Here is an 11,967-nt window from a genome sequence, read left to right on the forward strand (position 1 = left end):
ACTTCTAAATTAAAGTAACTATGTACTACATAGAAAATATAACATATTTAAGGATAGTTTGTGTTCTAAAAGATTGTTGGAAAACTAGAAACATTTTTCAATGAACTTCAAAGCAAGTTATTTAGCTCATAATGTAGTGAATAAACAATAATCCCTCTTTAACTGAAAGTGATTCTTACACAAAAATTTTAAGTGGATAGTTTTCCATTATACATTTTTCTTTACCTTGAGGTTTTGGTTCAAGTAAATACTTATAAATCCATCTTGTTGGGAAAATTTGATAAAAGAGGAAACTAGGAGTTGGACAGAAAAGAGAGATTGTAGAAAATACTAACAGTGGAGATCTAAGAACCTGAAGCAAAATTGTTGTCCACTGGCTGAGGATTTGAAATAGAGACTGCAGCCAGGGAACTGGACAAAATATATGAAACATTTTTGACAAGATCATTAAGAGTGATAACTCTAGCCAGATTAATTAATGGGGAAAAAAGACACATCAGCAAAGTCAGAAATGAAATGAGACATAAGGACATATTCTACAGATATTAAAAGGGTAATAAAGAATACTATTAAGACCTTTATGCCTTAATGAAAAAATATATATAAGACCTTTATGCCAATAAATTCAATAACTTAGATGAAATGAACAAATTTTTTTAAAGTTTTTAGTTGATTTAAAATATGTTAGTTTCAAGTGTATGACATGGTGATTTGATATTTGTATACATTACAGAATGATCACCACAATAAGCCTAGTTACCATCTGTCACTATACAAAGTTATTACAATATTATTGACTATATTTTCCCTATGCTTTACATTACATACCTGTGACTTATTTTATAACTAAAGTCTGTACTATTCTGATAGTTTGTTGTTAGTGTATGGAAATGCAACAGATCTATGTATATTAATTTTGTAGCCTGTAACTTTATTGAATTCATTTATTCTAATAGTTTTTCAGTGGCACTTTTAGGATTTTCTATATGTAGTATCATGTCATCTTCAAATAGTGACAGTTTTACTTCTCCAATTTGGATTTCTTTTATTTCCTTTTCTTGTCAGATTACTTTGGCTAGGACTTCCAATAATACGTTGAATAAAAGTAGTGAGAGTGGGCATTCCTGTTTCTGATCTTAGAAGAAATGGTGTCTGTCAGCTTTTCACTGTTAAGTATAAATGTTGGCTGTAGGTTTTTTATATATGACTTATGTTCAGGTATGTTCCCTCTATACCCACATTGTTGAGAGTTTTTATCAAAAAAGGATGTCAAATTTTATCAAAAGTTTTATTCTGCATCTAGCTTTTATTCTATTTGTTAATGTGGTGTATCACATTGATTGACTTGCAGACATTGAACCATCCTTTCATTCCTAGGATAAATCCCACTTAATCATGGTGTAGGATCCTTTTAATGTACTGTTGAATTTGGTTTGCTAATACTTTGTCAAGGATTTTGAATGTATGTCCTTGTGTTGGCCTGTAATTTTCTTTCCTTTTCTTGTTTTTATTTTTGGTTTTTTTTTTGTTTGTTTGTTTGTTTGGTTTTTTTTTTTGGTTTTTCTTTTGCGTGTGTGTGTGTGTGTGGTACTTTTGACTGGTTTTGGTATCAGGATAATGCTAACCTCATAGGATGAGTTTGGAAGCATTGGAAGCATTCCTTCCTCTGCAATTTTTTTGAGTAGTTTAATAAAGATAGGTGTTAACTTCTCTTTAAGTGTTTGATAGAATTCAACTGTGAAGCCATCTGGTCCCAGACTTTTGCTTGTTGGAATTTTTTAAATTACTGATGCACTTTCATTACTGATAATCAGTCTGTCCATATTTTTTATTCAGTCTTCAGAGATTGTACATTTCTAGGAATCTGTCCATTTCTTCTAGTTCATCCATTTTATTGGTGTATAATTGTTCATAGTAATCTCTTATTTAATTTAATCTCTTAAATTTCTGTGATGCCAGTTGTAACTTTTCTTTCATTTCTGACTTCATTTATTTGTGACCATCCTTTTTTTTTCTTGATGAGTCTGGCTAAAGGTTTTTTTGATTTTGTTTATCTTTTAAAAGAACCAGATCTTAGTTTCCTTGATTTTTCCTATTGTTTAGTCTCTATTTTATTTGTTTGTGCTACAATCTTTATTAATTCTTTCCTTCTACTAACTTTAGGTTTTGTTTGTTCTTCTTTATCTAGTTCCTTTAGGTGTAAGTTTAGATTGTTTATTTGAGATTTTTATTTGTTTACTGAGGTAGGCTTGTATCTCTATAAACTTCCCATATATAATATATAATATATGTACAATGTATATACATACCATAATGCATACCATATTTTGTTTACCCATTCATCTGTTGATGAACATTTGAGTTGTTTCTGCCTTTGTGAATAATGCTATGAACATTGGTATACAAGTATCTGTTTAAATCCCTGCTTTCAATTCTTTTGGTTATATACCTAGAAGTAGAATTGCTGGATGATAATTTTGTGTTTAATTTTTTTGTAGAACCACCATACTGTTTTTTACAGCAGCTGCACCCTTTTACAGTCCCACGGCAATGCTCAGATTTTCCAGTGTCTCCATATCCTCTCCAACACTTGTTTTTTTCTTCCTTTGTGTGTCTCTCAACTTCTCTCTCTCTCATAATAGTCATCCTAATGGAGGTGAAGTACAGTGTCTCATACTTTTGCATATCTTGCAAACAGAGGCACTGACAGTCTTTTCTTCCAAACTATACTTTCAAGAATGTAATGGCTCCCTCTGGATCAAAGGTCAGACACATTCGCTTGCAGCCTTTATAAAATATTTGGGTTTCCTAAGTAGCATCCACCTAGGCTGCTTTTGCACAGCTCCATGGGAATAATGAGACCCAACATGATGGTGAAGCTCATGTTACTTTCTGTGCTGTAAGTAATCAATTCCTTTGTCTCTGACCCAGGAGTCTCATGTTTTCTGCCAGCATCCATAAAACTGTACCAGGCAAGTTTGTTGGCTTGAAAGTACTGTAAAAGCTCACATCCTTCACAGCTCTTGACATTCTTCTGCCTGATAAAAGGCATCTCTGAAAAATCTACAGCTAACATTATATCGAATGGTGAGAGCCACTTCCACTGTGACTATGAATAAGCCAAGGGTGTCTCCTCTCACTACTTCTATTCTATATTTTACTGGGCATCCTAGCCACTTCAGTAAGGCCAAGAAATAAAATAGAGGGAGGAGAAGGGAGTACTAAAGGGTATACTGCTTGGAAAGGAAGGAATAAAGCCACCTTTATTTATGGACAACGTGATTGTATATGTAAAAAAAATCTTAAAGAATCTACAAAAGGCTACTAGAACTAATAAACAGATTTATCAAGGCCACAGGATTTAAAAATCAACTAAAATGTAAAATGATTTAAAAATCAATTGTACTTCAATATAGTAGCAACAAGCTTTTGGAAGGTGAAATTTTTAAAAATACTATTTACATTAGTATGCAAGAAATGAAATAGAAAGGAGCAAATTTAACAAAATGTATGCAAGACCTGTGCAATGAAAACTATAAAGCATTGCCAAGAGAACTTAAGAAGATCTAAATAAATGGACAGATACACTGTGTTCATGGATTCAAAGACTTAAGCATTGTTAAGATGTCAGTTCTCTCCAAATTTATTTGTACATTCAGTTCAATCCCAATCAAAATCTAGCAAGCTTTTTTGAGGAAATTGGCAAGCTGAATCTAAAATTTATATGGAAATGCAAATGACTTAGAAGGTAGCCAAAAACATTAAACAAAAGTTGAATGGTTTATACTACCTTATTTCAAAATTTACTCTAAAGCTATAATAATTAAATTGTACAGTATTTGGCATAAGTTTAAACAGTATGGTATTTGTCATAAATATATATAAGAAACAGAATAGTCAAGAAAGAAAATTCACACATATATGATCAATTGATTTTTGAACAAGGTGCCAAATTAATTCAAAGGAGTAAGTACTTTTTTTTTTAGAAAATGGTGCTGGACAATTGGAGACACATGTGGAAAATGATGAATCTCAACTCTTACCTCCCGCCATATATAAAAATTTATTTGAAATCAATCATAGACCTAAATGTTAAAGATAACAGTGTAAAAAAAAAAAATAAAAGAAAACATAGAGGAAAATCTTTTTGATCTCAGAGCAGGTAAAGATTTCTTAGAACACACAAAGCACAAACCATAAGAGAAAAAAAATTATACTTACCTTCATCAAAATTAAAAACTCTTGCTCTCCAAAAGACATCATTAAGAAAATGAAAGGGCAAACATGCTGGGAAAAAATATCCACAACATGTGTATCGAACAAAGAATTGTATTCATAATATATCAAAAGCTCCTACAACTCAGTATTAGAAAGACATAAACTGAGTAAAGAAACAAGTAAAGATTTGACCAGACCATTAACCAAAGGTATATGACTAGCCAATAAGACCATGGAAAAAGATGCTCAACATCATTAGTCATCAGGTAAATGCGTACTAAAATCCCAATAAGAGAGGTAGGTATAGCTTAGTGGTAGAGTGCATGCTTAGCATGCACAAGATCCTGGGTTCAATCCCCAGTACCTCCATTAAAACCAACAACAACTCACTGAGCTACTGCTATACGTCCAATAGAATGCATAAAATTAGGAAGATTGGAAATACCAAATGTGAAGCAATTTTTTAAAATGTGAAGTAATTATAAATCTCATAGTTGCTGGTGGGAATATAAAATGGCACAAACACTTTGAAAAACAGTTTGGCAATTTCTTATCAAGTTAAACATTTATTATATACCCCAGTGTACCAGTCTGCTAGGGCTGTTTGCCACAATGAAATGACACTGACTGGATGGCTTAAGAATCAAAAAGTTATTTTCTCACAGTTCTGGATGCTGGAAGTCCAAGATGGAGGTGTTGGTTTCCTCTGTTCTGGGCTCTTTTTCAGTCTTGAAGCTGGACATGTACAGGGCGGGCTTGTAGGCCTGTTGGGGTGCAGCACAACAGTTGCTATTTTAGATAAAGTGGCCTCTCTCCTTGACTTACAGAAGTCTGCCTTCTCATGTAACCTGCCACGGCCTTTGCTTTACACAGTGGCATCCCTGGTATCTCTTTCTGTCTCCTTTTTGTCCAAATTTCCTCTTCTAACAGGGTCACCAGTCAGATTGGATTAGGATCCACCTTAAATGGCCTCATTTTAGTTTAATTACCTTTTTAAAGACCCTATCCGCAAATACAGTCACTGAGGTACTGGGGGTTAGGGTTTCAAGATAAGAATTTGGAGGAGAGGGAGGGGACACAATTCAGCCCATAAAACCCAGGAATTTCATTCTTAGGTATATACTGAAGAAAAATGAAATATTTGTGTCTGAATGTTCATGAGAGCAAATGTTCATGGTAGTCGTATTCAGAATAGGTCTAAAATGGAAAAACGTAAATGTCCGTCAGCCGATGAATAAGAACATGGTGGTGAGTTTCTATAACAGAGCACCACTTAGAAATAAAAGAAACTGCTGATGCGCATAACACTGTAGATGAAGTTAGGTGCAAAAGAATATACACTATGTGCTTCTATTTACATGGAATTTTAGAAAAGACTAACTGAATCTATAGTGACAGAAAGCAGATCAGTGGTAGCCTAGGTGAGTGTGTGGGGGTGTGGAGGTGGGGGGCGGAGTGAGAACTAAGAGCCTACACGGGGTAGTAGGAAGAAAAGCTCCTTGAAATTCCAATTTCTTTTTCACAAAACAAAAATAATCTGTCCTATTTGAAATGCGGAGTAAGAAAGTTAATAAAAATTTGTTAGTAAGGAACAGATGAGAAGTTGAAATAAATTCAATAGCTTCTATTTTCAGATCTGTGAGTTAAATAAAAACCCTCAGGTCAGAGAGATGGTTCCCATACAGACTATGAGATGGATTGGAGAGGAAGAAATATTAAAAGGTTTCTGAGGAGGGTTGAGTGAGCATGGAAAACCAGTTGCTAGAAATTCAATGGCTTTTTTTTTTTTAATTAAATTAAGAACTACCTGAATCTGATTTACTAATGTATGAAGGGTATTATTTGGAATGTTATAACTGCTGCTTATTAAGTGTTTTCTACTTGACAGGCATAGCAAGTATTAAACCAAGCATTTAGATATTGTTTGTTATTTTATTTAATCCTCCCATCAACTAACTCTCTGAGGTTAATGAGGTAAACATTATTTATAGACGAACAAATCCACAGGCAAGGAGCTTAAATTGCCAGTGGTTACACCAGCCAGTAAATGGTTAAAAAACCAAGTCTAATTCCTAAATCTGTCCTTAAAATATTAGGTTTTACTGCCTCTAGTTTACAGGACTAAGCAGGCACAAGAATGCTTGGACTTCGTTTATTCAACGAATCTTCACCAAGGCCCTGGTGGTTTGGCAGCAAACAAAACAAATGCAAGTCTCTGCCCTCATGGAGCTTACATTCTAGTGGGAAGAGATTGGCAAAATAAAAATTTGAAATAAAATATTGGAAGTGATAAGTGCTATGAAGAAAAACAGGTGAGGAAAGGGAGAGGTGATAATAGCTGTACGATCAGGCCACCCAGTTGGCTGTTCTCTTGCTCTCTGTACATGCCCTGCTCGACCAGTGCCTGCTTCACCTACACCCTATTTACCCCACCGACCTTCCTACACACTTGCCCCACCCCAGCTAGTGGCTGTTCTAACTTTAGATCAGAATGTCTCCACTATGACAGCTTATGAAAGGGCTGTGAGGGGCGTGTCCCTCTGCTAGTTTCCCTGGTAACCAATGAGTCAACCTGACCTCAATTCCCTCTGTAACTGGTAACCTCCCTCTCAACCCCAGGAGTAAAGACTGCTGCCATGTCCTGTCCACCGCACACGGTGGGGTGTCACTCTGGGACCTTTCTTCAGACATGTAACTTCCCCCTTTCCATTAAACTACTGATGTCTCTGTTGCTGACTCTGGGCTCTTTTTTCGGTCTTGAAGCTGGGCACGTGCAGGGCTTGCAGGCCTGTGGGGTGCAGCACAACTGTTGCTATTTTAGATAAAGTGGACAGGGAGGCCCACTTACTTATGTGGCTCTGAGCAGGGATTAAAATGATGTGCAGGAGTGACATATACAAATATCCAGAGGAAGGAAAGAGGGAAGGCTAAGGTAGAGGCTGCAGCTCTTTGATGTTTTTACAGCATTAGCAAGAGTAATAGCTATTTGCCTGAGCATCCTGTGCAAAGGAAAGACTGGTAGGAGTAGAGGCCTGTGAAGTATTCAGGTTCCAAGGGTCATGTCATGCAGAGTTCTGTGGCCACCATGGTAAGAACTTAGAATTCAAGATCTGGGAGTAATGGCATCAAATTACATATTCTAAGGGTCACTGCCACACCTTAGCAAATCATTCATAGCAAATTGTAAATACAAATTCTTAATGAAATACCTTCTGACAAAACAGGACATCCTCTACACTATAACCTGTTACACTTACCCTTCAAACCAAAATAACTCCAAAACCAAGAGATGTATAATCCAGGAAGTTAAGAAAGAAGTGGTGTTTCTCTAAACTGTATACATATATTACATATATTAATGTATCTTATTAACAAGTTGTCTCATAGAGTAAAAATCTTCAACTCCTCTCATTGGTCTAATGGTCAGGCTACATTGCTGAAACATCTATTAAAATACATATTTATTAGTTTTAAGTGTAATTGGATCTAAGCCATCCAAGTTTCTTTGTGGCATTAAGGGAACAGAGAAGAATAATTTTATAATTAGCCTATCTGAGTTTTCATTAAGTAATTTAAGCATTCCCTTAAGATCTTGTTTACAGCATTAAATCTATTACTAGGTAGAGTAAAAGTAAATATAAAACTGAATCTTGATCAGATTATAGCACTGTCAGCTCTACAACACCATAATTCACTGTTAACATGCAAATACTGTAAGAACCCAAATGTTTGGTATTTTCTAGCCAAATGAACAAGAATCATGTCAGAAGCAGAACTTCCCCCTCACATCTATTAAGATGTCTTTTAAACAAACTTTCCGCTTTCTTCACTTGCACACCAGTCAGAATCCTTAAAGGAAATTGAATTATATATAAATTGTCTTTTTTTGGCCTGAATGTGTTTGATGATAATTCTGAAGATTAGTGTTTTCTTGTAACTTGATTCTTTGTAAATAGCTTCTTTCCCTTCTTTTAAATGAATTTTCCTCAGGAAATATATGGTCAGCTTTAATTCACTTTAAGAACAATGTTGATTATTTGAATGAGAATTGCAATATTAAAATACTTGCAGCCAGCTCTCAGGAGAGGCGGTGGTTTATTTACACATTTCAGCTAACACATTACAGGTTCTTTTTCAGTGCAGGTAAAAGCAGGACCATATATAATTTATCAGTACTCTCTCTCTCTAATTGCTTTCCAGTAGAAATGCAGAAAGGAATTCTTACTCTCTGTTTCCCAGGGTGGGGGTTGCCTTTGTTACAGCTCAACTCAAAGCTTTATATAGAGTTGCAGCTTTCAAAATAGAGCATTAATTGGAAGCAATTATCCAATTATCCCAGCTGTGACTATGCTGTATACTGAATATTTACTATTCACACATTTGACAGATGATTTAATATAGCAGCCTGGCATAATGAATCTGCAACCGACACTCCAGTCACATAGCTAATGTCTTCAATGGCTGAAATATTCAAGACTACGTGCGTAGCTCAAGTCAGTGCAAAAAACAAAATAAAGGCTATCAGGCCTGATTTTCAAAGCAGTGTAAACACGTGTGACATAAATTTTAAAAGTAATCAAAGAGCTTATATTTACTTATCTAAAATGCGTGAGATTTTTCCAACTGCTTGATTTTAAAAGGAGGTGTGCTTTCAACTTTAATCGATTTTTTTAAAAAACTTTTGTTGCCTCATGTATGTGCGCTAAAGGCTTATTACAGAGCTGTCCTTGAAACTGACGCTTTGGAACCACTTTAGGTACTTCTCAGATAAGCACCCAGAAGAACCTGCCTTGTGTGAAATTTCACTCTGCAACCAGTGGTGTGATAATGAGCTCCAGGGTAGTCATTTTCTGCCTGTAATCTATTCACCTTCTCAAGTGCTGACCAAGTGCTTGGAGGGGAAATGGCTTTGGCAGGGATAGTGTTGATTAAATGGATGTGAAGATAATCCATGTGCTGTCAAGGTATATTTTTATGGACAAAAATTCCCTACTAACACCTACAAAACTGGCTCGGCAAAAGAAGGAACTGTTTCATCAAATCTGTTAGCTCCATGTTAAGGAAACAAAACAAAGGAACCAAAACACTTGACCACCAACTCTTGAGTCATTTTATTGGTGCTGTCTTGACAAAGAGATGCTGCTCCTCTCTGTGCTATGATGTCACCTTTGTCCAATCATAACCTTCCTTATGAGAGTGGGGGATAACTCTCTGGAGACAAGGTGAGTGACAGCAGCAAGCAACGCAGCAGTCACTAGGCAACAAGATCAGCCTTCAGTGGAAGAGAATTTTCAAACATTTAACCCTCACACCGTCGGGGCTTCTTGTTGCTGATATGGCAGTAAGCTCTGGACAAAAGGCCTTATATGAATAATGTAGCTTTTGTGGAAAAAAAAAACTATGTTTCTAACGGCAATGGGAAGAAACTTCATTTTAAACTAAGGACGTTACTTGGTTTGAAGAGACTGGTAAAATAGGAAATTTCTTAAATCTCTTTTTCACAAGAGTCACAATTTAACTCACAAGATGATTCCTAAGTGTCTTTAGAACTGTTACTCACTTGCTCCCCATAAGCTGGGCTGTCACACAGGTCTGTGGTCTGTGTTCAACACAAAGTCAGGGGGTTGAGTGGAGCTGAAATCAGCCTGTGCTCCATGTATCCACACACACCCTTGTTCAGGTCTCAGGAAGGGTGTCTTTATCTGATTTGTTGCCCTGATGGGGCACCGTTTTGTAATTTGCCTGGAGTGGGTGCTTTTTCCTAATTTGCACAAAGTTGCTGTATGAGCTCTTGGGTACGGGGCCCTGCAAGTACATTTTATTTTTCCAACTAGTTAGAACATTCTGCAAGATTGTCCCTCCTCTTTTGCATTTGACTCTGCTAGACAATTTAGCACAGAGCCGGACAGTTCCAGGTGTGGACTGGTGATATGGTTTCCAAAAATGGATTTCCAGAATCATCTCGTTCAGACTGTTTTGGTTTGTTTCCAGAAACACAATTCTTTCAGAATTTCTCTCATGAAAATAATTTTTTGTGAATTTGGGAGAGCTAACCGTTTAACTTTTTTTTTTTCTGTCCCCAATTATACAGTATAATGATCTCCTTAGGAAGGTAAATCTATTATTATTATTATTATCTTAGATAATAAATCAACTAGATACTTATTAAGGGAGCTTCTTGAGGACTGTGGGTACCATGTTCTCTCTCTCAGTGCCTGGCACATAGTAAATGCACATATATCTTTACATAATTAATTAATAGTATTCATTTGGGGGGATCCAATAGGAGAATTACTTGTAATCCACTAGAATTGTAAGAAAACTTACAAGTTAACTAGTATAATATTCATTTGGCAGTTGAGAAAACTGAGACCCAGATAACTAACTCATACATCTAGTAGAAAAGGTAGCCAGGATTCCCTACAATAAGGCCAATATGGAGACTAATTTAGACTGTAACCATGAAGAGGGCAAAGATCATTTCCACTGACTTGCTATATGCCTTATCTGGTATCGTAAATCTGTCTTCAGTATGTTGGTACTGGTATATTTGAGGACTATACTGAGGTTGAAAAAATAAAACTTAGATCCAGTCTAGAAATAAACAAGCTTATCAAGGCCACTTTTCTTTTAGAACATAAAAATCCCATATTATAGTTATTTTTTGCTTTGCAAAGTGTAATTTTTTCTGTCATTGAAGGTTTTTACAATGTAATTAAGTCAACAGGACTGACACAATGTAAATTATAGAAATAAAATAGCCAAAGATTTACTAAACCAAACATTTTACATATCTTATTATATTTAATCCTCAAAAGAGACAGATCCAAGATATGAAACCACAGTTCCCCGACTTCTCTTATCCAAAAATCTTTATGCCCAAACTTCAGTCATTCATATTTTCCGTATCTGTCACCTGCACTATTATTTCTCTAATATTTTTCTTTAAATTGGCCTCACTTTTAATCTTAGTGTTATGCTAAGTTATACCCATTAGATAAAATCTATGGTAGATACATATTTTCCCTAATTTACATTAAAGTAAATGTGTAACTATTAAACTAATGTTTATCTGTGTGCCACCTAAAATTATATCCAGTCCTCAGTGATAATTGTATCACTCTTTGGAAAATATTGCAACATGTTTTTAAATGAGCAATGACATTAAATATAATTGAGCTCTAAACAATGCTGTGGACTGTCAAAAAGGGGAAGAGCCTGACTACAGCTGTTTCAGTTGATCCTAACAAACCCTTCATGAAATTATATTAGATGGTACAGACTTGTGTTCAAATTTAGCTGCTAGTTCAAACTTGTTTCTAAATTGTGTGACCTTGCACTAATCTGTTTCCTCATCTGTCAAAGAGCAAGTTGGATTAGATGAACTTTGAAGGCCAATATTTTTGAGCTAAAATCCTATGCATTAGTTGTTTGTCTCCCTGGTTAGACAGAAAATCCCTGTGTGTGGGGAGGTCTCCACACAGGAACTTAAAATGTAATGGAAGCAGTGAACACAGTAAATGTGAATATATCAAATTCCCCATGAAAGACTTTCAAATGATTTCTTAAAGAGAGCAAAATTAGGTATGTTGTTAAAAGACATGAACAAAAATAAAAGCACTAAAAATAAAGGGCTGGGCAAACAGATTAAACAGACAAAAAAGAAAAGAGAGAAAGAGAGCAAGAAAGAAGAAAGAAAGAAAGAAAAGGAAGAAGAAAGAAAGAAAGAGAAGAAGAAAGAGAGAGCAG

Source organism: Camelus ferus, chromosome 15 (genome assembly GCF_009834535.1).
Source record: "Camelus ferus isolate YT-003-E chromosome 15, BCGSAC_Cfer_1.0, whole genome shotgun sequence".
Lineage (NCBI taxonomy): Eukaryota > Metazoa > Chordata > Mammalia > Artiodactyla > Camelidae > Camelus > Camelus ferus.